The sequence below is a fragment of the Arachis hypogaea genome, chromosome 15, assembly GCF_003086295.3.
Source record: "Arachis hypogaea cultivar Tifrunner chromosome 15, arahy.Tifrunner.gnm2.J5K5, whole genome shotgun sequence".
In the NCBI taxonomy this organism is placed as follows: Eukaryota; Viridiplantae; Streptophyta; class Magnoliopsida; order Fabales; family Fabaceae; genus Arachis; species Arachis hypogaea.
The window spans coordinates 41,265,470-41,278,508 of NC_092050.1; the positions used below are offsets into that span (position 1 = coordinate 41,265,470).

Here is a 13,039-nt window from a genome sequence, read left to right on the forward strand (position 1 = left end):
AGATCTCTTTATTATGTATTTCTAGTGGAGTTTCTACCCATAATTAAGGTGTGGACTCTGCTATTTTCATGAATTACAATTACTACTGTTTTCCTTTCAATTCACACCTACTTCTTCTCCAAGATATACTCTCGTACTTAATTCAGTTAAGTCAGAAGGAAGGGGTGACTCGTGATAATCACCCAATCTTCGTTACTCGCTTAGCCAAGATCGCGTGCCTGACAACCTCAAAGCGGTCTATATGATGTTCAACGTAGTCATTGAACGACAGCCGGAGTATATTCTCTTGGGTTCCCAATCAACGATTCACATTGTCTCTCCTGAAAACAGAGCATTTGAATGTTGGGAGCATATACTTGAGATCCAGAAAGTCTAAACCTTGTCTGTGGTATTCCGAGTAGGATCTGGGAACGGATGACTGTGACGAGCTTCAAACTTGCGAATGTTGGGCGCAGTGACAGTGTGCAAAAGGACAATGGTCTATTCCGACGCTAGCGGGAACCGACAGATGATTAGCCGTGCGGTGACAGCGCATATGGATTTGTTTTCATCCGAGAGGATCATACAGCTTGCCATGGAAGGAGGTAACGCATGGTTGGAAGAAGGCAGTAGGAAAGCAGAAGTTCAGAAGCAATAAAGCATCTCTAGACGCTTATCTGAAATTTCCACTAATGAATTACATAAGTATTTCTATTTTATTTTCTGTTTTATTTATATTTTAATTATGAAAACCTTATAACCATTTGAATCTGCCTGACTAAGATTTACAACGATGACCATAGCTTGCTTCAAGCCGACAATCTCCGTGGGATCGACCCTTACTCACGTAAGGTATTACTTGGACGACCCAGTGCACTTGCTGGTCAGTTACATGGAATATGAAGAGTCTTGAGATCACGTTCTCCCACACCAAGTTTTTGGCGTTATAGCCAGGGAATGAATAATCACGATTTCGCGTACCAAGTTTTTGGCACCGTTGCCGGAGATTGTTCGAGTTTGGACAACTGACGGTTCATCTTGTTGCTTAGATTAGGTAATTTTATTTTATGTTTAAGCTTTTAATTTTAATTTCAAAAAAAATATTTAGTTTTCGAAAAAAAATTCATAAAAATTTCAAAAAAAAATTTATGTGTTCTTCAGAATTTTTAAGAATTAATTCTAGAGTTTCAGATGATATGTTGAAGCCTGGCTGGCTGTTAAGTCATGTCTAAATTTTTTGGATTGAGGCTTCCACTTATCATTGCAAGAGCCTTTGGATTCCCATCTAATTGGCTGTTGTATGTTTTGATTTGTATGCTGAAGCTTGGCTGACCATTGGCCATGTCTAAATTTTTAGACCGAAGCTTTAGACAACATTGCATGATTCCTAGAATTCCTATTAAAAATTTTGAATTTATTTATTTTCTTTTTCCAAATTAATTTTCGAAAAATTAAAAAAAATTGTGTTTCTTGTTTGAGTCTTGTGTCAAATTTTAAGTTTAGTGTCAATTGCATCTTTTTAATCTTTCTTCAAAAATTTTCGAAAATCCATGCATGTATTCTTCATGATCTTTAAGTTGTTCTTGATGAATTTCTTTGTTTGATCTTTAAATGTTTCTTGTTTTTCATGTGCATTTTTGAATTATTAGTGTCTATAGTTTAAAATTTTTTAAGTTTGGTGTCTTGCATGTCTTTCTTTTCTTAAAAATTTTTCAAAATTATGTTCTTGATGTTCATCATGATCTTCAAAGTATTCTTGTTGTTCATCTTGACATTCAAAGTGTTCTTGGTGTTCATCTTGACATTCAAAGTGTTCTTGCATGCATTAGTTGTTTGATTTTAATTTCTTATGTTTTGTGTCATTTTTATGTTTTTCTCTTTCCTCATTAATTTCAAAAATGAAAAAAAAATATCTTTCCCTTTATTTTGCTCATAATTTTCAAAATTTTGAATTGATTTGGTCAAAAAATTTTAAATTTAGTTGTTCTTGTTAGTCAAGTCAAAATTTCAAATTAAAAATTCTATCTTTTTCAAATCTTTTTTCAAAATCAAATCTTTTTTTTTTTTTTCATATTTTCGGAATTCTAAAAATTTGATTTTCAAAATCTTTTTCTTATTTTTATTTCATATTTTCGAAATTAATGCTAACATTTAATGTTTAGATTCAAAAATTTTCAATTTGTTACTTGCCTATTAAGAAAGAATCAATCTTTAAATTCTAAAATCATATCTTTAGTTTCTTATTAGTCAAGTAATCAACTTTAATTTCAAATAAAATCTTTTTAATTTCCTTTTCAAATCTTTTTCAAAATAAATTTCAATCATATATTTTTCAAAATCATTTCAAAATCTTTTTCTAACTTCTTATCTTTTCAAAATTGATTTTTAAATCTTTTTCAATTAACTACTTGACTTTTTGTTTGATTTTAAAAGTTTACTATTTCAATCATATCTTTTTCAAAACCACCTAACTACCTTTTTCTCTCTCCAATTTTCGAAAACTCCTCACCACTTTTTCAAAATTCTTTTAATTAACTAATTATTTTAAATTTTAACTTAATTTTGTTCCTTTTTATAATTTTGAATTATAACTAATAATTAAAATAAAAACAAAAATATTTTTCTTTTATTTTAATTTAAAATTCGATTTTTCTCTCTCTCTCTCTCATCTCTTTCTATTTATTTATTTATTTACTAACACTTTACTTCTTCTTATAATTTGAACCCTCTCTCCCTCTCTGTGTTCGAATTCTTCATCTTCTCTCTTTTTCATTCTACTCTTCTTTTCTTCTACTCACATAAAGGAATCTCTATACTGTGATATAGAGGATTCCTATTCTTTTCTATTCTCTTCTTTTTCATATGAGTAGGAGCAAGGATAAGAACATTCTTGTTGAAGCTGATCCGGAACCTGAAAGGACTCTAAAGAGGAAGCTAAGAGAAGCTAAAGCACAACACTCTGGAGAGGACCTGATAGAATTTTTCGAAAAAGAAAAAGAGATGGCCGAAACCCAACAACAATGGTGGAGATGGAAGGAAGATGCTTGGTGACTTTATTGCACCCTCTTCTAACTTCTGTGGAAGGAGCATCTCAATTCCTGCAATTGGAGCAAACAACTTTGAGCTTAAGCCTCAATTAAGTTTCATGGACTTTCATTGGAAGATCCTCATCAGTTCTTAGCTGAATTCTTGCAAATCTGTGACACTGTTAAGACCAATGGGGTTAATCCTGAGGTCTACAGACTTATGCTTTTCCCCTTTGCTATAAGAGACAGAGCTAGGACATGGTTGGATTCACAACCTAAAGATAGCCTGAACTCTTGGAAAAAGTTGGTCAATGCTTTCTTGGCCAAGTTCTTTCCACCTCAAAAGTTGAGCAAGCTTAGAGTGGAAGTCCAAACCTTCAGACAGAAGGAAGGTGAATCCCTCTATGAAGCTTGGGAAAGATACAAGCAATTGATCAGAAGGTGTCCTTCTGACATGTTTTCAGAATGGAGCATCATATGATATTCTATGATGGTTTGTCTGAATTGTCCAAGATGTCATTGGATCACTCTGCTGGTGGATCTCTTCATCTGAAGAAGATGCCTGGAGAAGCCCAGGAACTCATTGAATGGTTGCAAATAACCAGTTCATATACACTTCTAAAAGGAATCCTGTAAATAATGGAACAACTCAGAAGAAAGGAGTTCTTGAGATTAATACTCTGAATGCAATATTGGCTCAGAACAAAATACTGACTTAGTAAGTCAATATGATTTCTCAGAGTCTGTCTGGAATGCAGGCTGCATTAGGCAATACTAAGGAAGAAGAAGCCTATGACCCTGAGAATCCTGCAATGGCAAAGGTGAATTACATGGGGGAATCCTATGGAAACACCTACAATCCTTCATGGAGGAATCATCCTAATCTCTCATGGAAGGATCATCAGAAGCCTAATCAAGGCTTCAATAATAATAATAGTGGGAGAAATAGGTTTGGCAATAACAAACCTTTTCCATCATCTTCTCAGCAACAGACAGAGAATTCTAAACAGAGCCACTCTGACTTAGCAACTGTAGTCTCTGATCTATCTAAGACCACTCTCAGTTTCATGACTGAAACAAGGTCTTCCATTAGAAATTTGGAGGCACAAGTGGGTCAGCTGAGTAAAAGAGTTACTGAACTCCCTCCTAGTACTCTCCCAAGCAATATAGAAGAGAATCCAAAGAGAAAGTGCAAGGGCATCTATACGTCCCACATGGCCGAACCTGTAGAGGAGGGAAAGGCAGTGATTTCCAGTGAGGAAGACCTCAATGGATGTCCATTAGCCTCCAAGGAGTTCCTTAATGAGGAACCAAAGGAATCTGAGGCTCATATTGAGACCATAGAGATTCCACTAAACTTACTGTTGCCATTCATGAGCTCTGATGAGTATTTTTCCTCTGAAGAGGATAAAGATATTGCTGAAGAGCAAGTTGCTCAATATCTAGGAGCAATCATGAAGCTGAATGCCAAGTTATTTGGTAATGAGACTTGGGAGGATGAACCCCTATTGCTCATCAATGAACTAAATGATCTGGTTCAACTGAAATTACCTCAGAAGAAACAGGATCCTGGAAAGTTCTTAATACCTTGTACCATAGGCACCATGACCTTTAAGAAGGCTCTGTGTGACCTTGGGTCAAGTATAAACCTCATGCCCCTCTCTGTAATGCAGAAACTAGGGATCTTTGAGGTGCAAGCTGTAAGAATCTCACTAGAGATGGCAGACAATTCAAGGAAACAGGCTTATGGACTTGTAGAGGATGTCTTAGTGAAGGTTGAAGGCTTTTGCATCCCTGCTGATTTCATAATCCTAGACACTGGGAAGGATGAGGATGAATCCATCATCCTAGGAAGACCCTTCCTAGCCACAGCAAGAGCTGTGATTGATATGGACAGAGGAGAGTTAGTCCTTCAAGTGAATGAGGACTACCTTGTGTTTAAGGCTCAAGGATCTTCTTCTGTAACCATGGAGAGGAAGCAAGAAAAGCTTCTCTCAATACAGAGTCAAATAGAGCCCCCACACTCAACTTCTAAGTTTGGTGTTGGGAGGCCAACATCAAGCTCTGAGTCTCTGTGAAGCTCTTTAAGAGCTCACTGTCAAGCTATTGACATTAAATAAGCGCTTGTTGGGAGGCAACCCAATGTTATTTAATTATATTTATTTATTTTCCATTGCTATTTTATGTTTTCTATAGGTTGATGATCATGTGAAGTCACAAAAACAACCAAAAAATTCAAAAATAGAATGAAAAACAGCATTAAAATAGCACACACTGGAGGACAGACTTACTGGCGTTTAAACACCAGTGAGGATAGCAGAATGGGCATTTAACGCCCAGCCTGGCAGCATTCTGGGCATTTAATGCCAGAGAGAGCTGTCTGGCATCTGGCTGGCGTTAAATGCCAGAAATGGGCATCTGGCGGGCATTTAACGCCAGAAATGGGCAGCAGAGTGGCGTTTAACGCCAGGAAAGATAGCAGGGCTGGTGTTTAACGCCAGGAAAGGTAGCAGAGCTGGCGTTAAATGCCAGAATTGGCACAGAATGGGCATTTAGATGCCAGAATGGTGCAGGGACTCAAACTCCTTGACACCTCAGGATCTGTAAACCCCACAGGATCCCCACCAACCCCACCTCTTCTTCTCTCCTCTTCACACCTTTCCATAACACTCTTCCCCAAACACCATTGACAAATCCCATCAATAACTCTTCCCCAAACACCCCTCACCTATCAAATCCTACCCTCTTCCCCACAACCTCTTCACCACTCAAATCCATCCATCATTAAACCCCACCTACCTCACCATTCAAATTCAAACCATTTCCCTCCCAAACCCACCCACAAATGGACGAATTCCCTCTCTCCCTTACCCTATAAATACCCCTCCTTACCACTTTCATCTTCACACAACATACACACTACTACCCCTTAGCCGAACCCAAACCACTACTCCATCTCCTTTATTTTTTCTTTTTCTACTCCTTTCTCTCTTCTTTTGCTCGAGGATAAGCAACCATTCTAAGTTTAGTGTGGGAAAAGCTAAAGCTTTTTGTTTTTCATAACCACTATTGGCACCTAAGGCCAGAGAAACCTCTAGAAAGAGGAAAGGGAAGGCAATTGCTTCCACCTATGAGTCATGAGAGATGGAGAGATTCATCTCAAAGGTCCATCAAGACCACTTCTATGAAGTTGTGGCTAAAAAAAAGGTGATCCCCGAGGTCCTCTTTAAGCTCAAAAAGAGTGAATATCCGGAGATCCGACATGAAGTTCGAAGAAGAGGTTGGGAAATTTTCACCAACCCCATTCAACAAGTCAGGATCTTAATGGTTCAAGAGTGCTATGCCAATGCATGGATCACTGGTGCACGAAATTGTGATCTCAGGCAACGGCGCCAGAAACTCTGTACGCACGTCTTAATAAATCGTTTTTCATTCACAACTTCGATACAACTAACCAGCAAGTGCACTGGGTCGTCCAAGTAATAAACCTTACGTGAGTAAGGGTCGATCCCACGGAGATTGTTGGTATGAAGCAAGCTATGGTCACCTTGTAAATCTCAGTCAGGCGGATATAAAATAGTTATGGAGTTTTCGAACATAAATAATAAATAGATAGAAAATAAAGATAGAAATACTCATGTAATTCATTGGTTAGAATTTCAGATAAGCATATAGAGATGCATTCGTTCCTCATAACCTCTGCTTTCTTGCAGTCTTCATCCAATCAATCTTACTCCTTTCCATGGCTGTCTTTATGTAAGGACATCACCGTTGTCAATGGCTACTTTTTATCCTCTCTGGAAAATGGTCCGATGCACTGTCACTGCATGGCTAATCGTCTGGAGGCATCACCTTTGTCAATGGCTGCATCCCATCCTCTTGTGAAAATGGTCCAAATGCTCTGTCACAGCACGGCTAATCATCTGAGGTTCTCGATCATACTGGAAGAGGATTCACCCTCCTTTTGCGTCTGTCACTACGCCCAGCACTCGCGAGTTTGAAGTTCGTCACAGTTATTCAATCCCAGAGTCCTACTTGGAATACCACAGACAAGGTTTAGACTTTCTGGACTCTCATGAATGCCGCCATCAATCTAGCTTATACCACGAAGATTCTGATTAAGAGATCCAAGAGATACTCATTCAATCTAAGGTAGAACGGAAGTGGTTGTCAGGCACGCGTTCATAGGGAATGATGATGATTGTCACGTTCATCACATTCAGGTTGAAGTGCGAATGAATATCTTAGAAGCAGAATAAGTTGAATTGAATAGAAAAATAGTAGTACTTTGCATTAATCTTTGAGGAACAGCAGAGCTCCACACCTTAATCTATGGAGTGCAAAAACTCTACCGTATGAAAATACATAAGTGATAATGGTTCAGGCATGGCCGAATGGCCAGCCCCCATGAAAGTCTAAGATAGCATAAAACTGATCAAAGATCCTAATACAATAGTAAAAAGTCCTATTTATACTAAACTAGTTACTAGGGTTTACAGAAGTAAGTAATTGATGCATAAATCCACTTCCGGGGCCCACTTGATGTGTGCTTGGGTTGAGCTTGAATGTTACACGTGTAGAGGTCAATCTTGGAGTTGAACGCCAGTTTGTAACGTATTTCTAGCGTTCAACTCTGGCTTGTGACATGTTTCTGGCGTTTAATTCTAGACAGCAGCGTAGAACTGGCGTTCAACGCCCATTTACGTCATCTAAACTCGGCCAAAGTATGGACTATTATATATTTCTGGAAAGCCCTGGATGTCTACCTTCCAACGCAATTAGAAGCACGCCATTTTGAGTTCTGTAGCTCCAGAAAATCCACTTTGAGTGCAGGGAGGTCAGAATCCAACAGCATCAGCAGTCCTTCTTCAACCTCTGAATCTGATTTTTGCTCAAGTCCCTCAATTTCAGCCAGAAAACATCTAAAATCACAGAAAAACACATAAACTCATAGTAAAGTCCAAAAATGTGAATTTAACATGAAAACTAATGAAAACATCCCTAAAAGTAACTAGATTCTACTAAAAACATACTAAAAACAATGCCAAAAAGCGTATAAATTATCCGCTCATCACAACATCAAACTTAAATTGTTGCTTGTCCCCAAGCAACTGAAAATCAAATAGGATAAAAAGAAGAGAATATACTATAAATTCCAAACTATCAATGAAACATAGCTCCAATTAAATGAGCGGGACTTGTAGCTTTTTGCCTCTTGAATAGTTTTGGCATCTCACTTTATCCATTGAAGTTCAGAATGATTGGCATCTATAGGAACTCAGAGTTCAGATAGTGTTATTGATTCTCCTAGTTCAGTATGATGATTCTTGAACACAGCTATTTTATGAGTCTTGGCCGTGGTCCTAAGCACTTTGTTTTCCAGTATTACCACCGGATACATAAATGCCACAGACACATAATTGGGTGAACCTTTTCAGATTGTGACTCAGCTTTGCTAAAGTCCCCAATTAGAGGTGTCCAGGATTCTTAAGCACACTCTTCTTTTGCTTTGGACCTTGACTTTAACCGCTCAGTCTCAAGTTTTCACTTGACACCTTCACGCCACAAGCACATGGTTAGGGACAGCTTCGTTTAGCCGCTTAGGCCAGGATTTTATCCCTTTAGGCCCTCCTATCCACTGATGCTCAAAGCCTTGGGATCCTTTTTATTTAACCTTGCCTTTTGGTTTTAAAAGTTTTTGGCTTTTTGCTCTTGCCTCTTGGTTTTAAGAGCTTTTGGCTTTTTCTACTTGTTTTTTCTTTTTATTTTATTTTTTTCCCTATATTTTTTTCTTTTTTTTTTCTGCAAGCTTTGTTCTTTGCTGCTTTTTCTTGCTTCAAGAATCATTTTTATGATTTTTCATATTATCAAATAACATGTCTCCTTATCATCATTCTTTCAAGAGCCAACATATTTAACATTCTTAAACAACAACTTCAAAATACATATGCACTGTTCAAGCATTCATTCAGAAAACAAAAAGTATTGTCACCACATCAATATAATTAAACTAAGTTCAAGGATAAATTCGAAACTCATGTACTTCTTGGTCTTTTGAATTAAAACATTTTTCATTTAAGAGAGGTGATGGGTTCATAGGACATTCATAACTTTAAGACATAGTTACTAACTACTAATGATCATGTAATAAGACACAAACATGGATAAGCACTTAACATTAAGAAAACGAAAAACAGAAAATAAGAACAAGGAATGAGTCCACCTTAGTGATGGTGGCGTTTCCTTCTTGAGGAACCAATGATGTCCTTGAGCTCTTCTATGTCTCTTCCTTGTCTTTGTTGCTCTTCTCTCATTGCTTTTTGATCTTCTCTTATTTCATGAAGGATGATGGAGTGCTCTTGATGTTCCACCCTTAATTGTCCCATGTTGGAACTTAATTCTCCTAGGGAGGTGTTGATTTTCTCCTAATAGTTTTGTGGAGGAAAATGCATTTGAAGCATCTCCGGGATCTCATGGTGATGAGCTTCATGCGTCTCTTGAGATCCATGAATGGGCTCACTTGCTTGCTCCATCCTTTTTCTAGTGATGGGCTTCTCTTCCTCAATGGGAATGTCTCCTTCTATGAAAGCTCCAGCTGAGTAACATAGATGGCAAATAAGATGAGGAAAAGCTAGCCTTGCCCCAGGAGAGGGCTTTTTGGCTATTTTGTAGAATTCAAGGGAGATGACTTCATGAACTTCTACTTCCTCTCCAATCATGATGATATGAATCATGATGGCCCGATCCACAGTAACTTCAGATCGGTTGCTAGTGAGGATGATGGACCGTTGAATGAACTCCAACCATCCTCTAGCCACAGGCTTGAGGTCCAGTCTTCTTAATTGAACCGGCTTGCCTTTGGAGTCAATCTTCCATTGAGCTCCTTCCACACATATGTCCATGAGGACTTGGTCCAACCTTTGATTAAAGTTGACCCTTCTAGTGTAGGGGCGTGCATCTCCTTGCATCATAGGCAAGTTAAATGCCAACCTCACATTTTCCGGACTAAAATCTAAGTATTTCCCCCGAACCATTGTAATATAATTCTTTGGGTTTGGGTTCTTACTTTGATCATGGTTCCTAGTGATCCATGCATTGGCATAGAACTCTTGAACCATTAGGATGCCGACTTGTTGGATGGGGTTTGTTAGAACTTCCCAACCTCTTCTTTGGATTTCATGTCGGATCTCCGGATACTCATTCTTCTTGAGCTTGAAAGGGACCTCGGGGATCACCTTCTTCTTGACCACAACATCATAGAAGTGGTCTTGATGAGCTTTGGAGATGAATCTTTCCATCTCCCATGACTCGGAGGTGGAAGCTTTTGTCTTCCCTTTCCCTTTTCTAGAGGATTCTCCGGTCTTGGGTGCCATCAATGGTAATGGAAAAGCAAAAAGCTTATGTTTTTACCACACCAAACTTAGAATATTGCTCGCCCTCGAGCAAGAGAAGAAAGAATAGATGATGAAGAAGAAGAAAATATGGAGGAGAGGGGGAGGGGTGTATTCGGCCAAGAAGGGGAAGAGAGGGTTGTGTTGTGTGAAAATGAAGAAGAATGGAGGGCTTTATATAGGGAAGGGAGGGGGGTAAGGTTCGGCCATAAGGGTGGGTTTTGGGTGGGAAATTGATTTTGAATTTTGAAGGTAGGTGGGGTTTATGAGGTATGTATATGGGGAAGAGTGGATGGATGTGAGTGGTGAAGTGCTTATAGGGAAGAGTGTTTATGGGATTGTGTGAAAGAGGGGTGAGAAGAAGTGAGTAGAGGTAGGTGGGGATCCTGTGGGGTCCACAGATCCTGAGGTGATCCTGTGGGGTCCACAGATCCTGAGGTGTTCAAGGATTTACAACCTTGCACCAAATTAGGCATGCAAAATGCCCTTGCACACAACTCTGGGCGTTCAGCACCAGATTAGTGCTTGTTCTGGGCGTTGAACGCCCATTTGTTGCCCATTTCTGGCGTTGAACGCCAGAACCATGCTTGTTCTGGGCGTACAGCGCTAACTCTTCTCCAGGGTGCAATTCTGGCGTTCAAACGCCCAGATGCTGCCCATTTTGGGCGTTCAGCGCCATAACCATGCTCTGTTCTGGCGTTGAACGCCAGCCAAATGCTTCTTACTGGCGTTTAAACGCCAGTAAGGTCTTCCTCCAGGGTGTGATTTTTCTTCTGCTGTTTTTGATTCCGTTTTCAATTTTTATATTTATTTTGTGACTCCACATGATCATGAACCTAATAAAACATGAAAGAACAAGAAAAATAAAATTAGATAAATAAAAATTGGGTTGCCTCCCAACAAGCACTTCTTTAATGTCAATAGCTTGACAGTGGGCTCTCATGGAGCCTCACAGATGTTCAGAGCATTGTTGAGACTTCCCAACACCAAACTTAGAATTTGGATATGGGAGTTCAACACCAAACTTAGAGTTTGGTTGTGGCCTCCCAACACCAAACTTAGAGTTTGACTGTGGGGGCTCTGGTTGACTCTGATTTGAGAGAAGCTTATTGTGCCTCTTTTCCATGTATACAGAAGGGTAACCTTGAGTTGTAAACACAAGGGAGTCCTCATTCAATTGAAGGACTAATTCACCTCTGTTAACATCAATCACAGCTCTTGCTGTGGCTAGGAAAGGTCTTCCAAGGATGATGGATTCATCCTCATCCTTTCCAGTATCAAGGATTATGAAATCAGCAGGGATATAAAGGCCTTCAACCTTTACTAACATGTCCTCTACTTGTCTATAAGCCTGTTTTCTTGAATTGTCTGCCATCTCTAATGAGATTTTAGTAGCTTGCACCCCAAAGATTCCAAGTTTCTCTATTACAGAGAGGGGCATGAGGTTTATCCCTGAACCAAGGTCACACAAAAACTTTTCAAAGATCATGTTGCCTATGGTACAAGATATTATGAACTTTCCAGGATCCTATTTCTTCTGAGGCAATGTCAGTTGATCCAGATCACTTAGTTCATTGGTGAACAAGGGAGGTTCATCTTCCCAAGTCTCAATACCAAATAATTTGTCATTCAGCTTCATGATTGCACCAAGGTACTTGGTAACTTGCTCTTCAGTAACATCCTCATTCTCTTCAGAAGATGAATACTCGTCAGAGCTCATGAAGGGCATAAGGAGGTTCAATGAAATCTCTATGGTCTCTAGATGAGTCTCAAATTCCTTTGGTTCCTCAAAGGAAAACTCCTTATTGATCACTGGACGTCCCAGGAGGTCTTCCTCACTGGGATTTACGTCCTCCCCTTCCTCTCCAGGTTTGGCCGTGTTGACTATGTCAATGGCCTTGCACTCTCCTTTTGGATTTTCTTCTGTATTGCTTGGAAGAGTATTAGGAGGGATTTCAGTGATCCTTTTACTCAGCTGGCCAACTTGTGCCTCCAAATTTCTAATGGAGGACCTTGTTTCATTCATGAAACATTTACAGTGGCCTTAGATAGATCAGAGACTAAGTTTGCTAAATTAGAGGTATTTTGTTCATAGTTCTCTGTCTGTTGCTGAGTGGATGATGGAAAAGGTTTACTATTGTTAAACCTATTTCTTCCACCATTATTAAAGCCTTGTTGAGGCTTTTGTTGATCCTTCCATGAGAGATTTGGGTGATTTCTCTATGAGGGGTTATAGGTGTTTCCATAAGGTTCACCCATGCAATTCACCTCTGCTATTCCAGGGTTTTCAGGATCATAAGCTTCTTCTTCAGAAGATGCCTCTTGAGTACTGTTGGATGCAGCTTGCATTCCATTCAGACTCTGAGAAATCATATTGACTTGCTGAGTCAATATTTTATTCTGAGCCAATATGGCATTCAGAGTATCAATTTCAAGAACTCCCTTCTTCATAAGCGTCCCACCACTCACAGGATTCCTCTCAGAAGTGTACATGAACTGGTTATTAGCAACCATGTCAATGAGTTCTTGAGCTTCTGCAGGCATTTTCTTTAGGTGAATGGATCCACCTACAGAAGTATCCAATGACATTTTAGCCAATTCAGATAGACCATCATAGAATATATCCAGGATGGTCCATTCTGA

General features: G+C 39.1%; 1 non-coding gene across 1 annotated transcript; it reads right to left on the bottom strand.

Moving 5' to 3' along the window:
• Positions 1-3,357: 3,357 nt before the first annotated feature.
• On the bottom strand, positions 3,358-3,461 carry LOC112753392 (small nucleolar RNA R71). The gene has a single exon (XR_003177781.1). It is a non-coding gene; the product is annotated as a small nucleolar RNA R71 (small nucleolar RNA).
• Positions 3,462-13,039: the final 9,578 nt, after the last annotated feature.